This window comes from Propithecus coquereli, unplaced genomic scaffold (assembly GCF_000956105.1).
Source record: "Propithecus coquereli isolate 6110/MARCELLA unplaced genomic scaffold, Pcoq_1.0 Scaffold98, whole genome shotgun sequence".
Taxonomy (NCBI): Eukaryota; Metazoa; Chordata; class Mammalia; order Primates; family Indriidae; genus Propithecus; species Propithecus coquereli.
In genome coordinates, this window is record NW_012156173.1 from 2,478,790 (window position 1) to 2,479,992 (window position 1,203).

Below are 1,203 nucleotides of genomic sequence, written 5' to 3' on the forward strand. Positions count from 1 at the left end.
CTTACATTTTTGAAGATTCACAGAGCACGTTTGTAAATTAAAGGCTCTGAGAAGTGGTTCGGGAAAGAAACAAACATAAAATTTCTTTTACCCAGTATTTTCTAAGAGTATTTGATCGTGGAACTTTTTCACACTTGGTATCAGTAAAGACCTTCACATATGCATTATGGAAAACACTGCTTTCAAAATTAAATTCAAGCCTCTTATCATGGCATATATGTAGGGTGACCGTACTTTCAGTTTCATTAGCACAGTCCTGGTTTATGCTTGTTGTCCTGGCCTCCTGTCTGCTGAGCACACTCTTTCATTTTCAAAAGTGCCCCAGATGATATATTATATGGCGACTTTATGTAAGGACCACATGGTCTGGGTGCTGCCTTTTCACGCATCAAAATGTGCTTTGGAATACGTTAGTTTAAAGATCTTCATTTCTGTTTGCTCTACTTCCCTCCCAGTAGCTAGCTTTCCAGCCAGACACCCGGGCTTTTCTTATTTCTGTGCTTTGCTCATGTAGTTCCCCTTAACTAGAATATGTTCTTTCTTCTTACCCATCTTTTATGTAAACTCTTCAGTTTGAAATAGCTTTAACCTTACAGAAAAGTTGCAAAGATAGTACAGAGTTCTCGTATAAACCTCACCCAGGTTCTCCCGCTGTTAACATCTTATGCAACCATAGTACATTTACCAAAACTAAGCAATTAATATTGGTACAATGGTATCAACTAAACTACTGACTTTATTGGGACTTCACCAATTTTCTACTGAAGTTTGTTTTGTGCTCCAGAATCTAGCCCAGGATACCATGTTGTGTTTATACAGCTCATTTCCTTTGTCTCCTCCCATTTGTGACAGTTTTCCAGTCTTTCCTTATTTGCCATGACCTTGACACTTTTTTTAAGAGTGCTGGTCAGGTATTTTGCAGAATGTCCCTCAGTTTAGTTTTGTTCGATGTGTTCACATGATTAGACTGGGATATAGATTTTTGGAAAGGATACCACAGAGGTGAAATGTTCTTCTCATGAAATTATCTCACACAGTACATGGTATCAACATGATCTATTATTGGTGGCGTTAACCTTAATCACTTGGTTAAGATATTGTCTGTACCTTTTCTCCAATGCAAAGTTACTGTTTCTCCATTTCTATACTATATTCAGTAGAAGACAATCACCAAGTCCAGTCTATAATCCAATATTTTCTTAA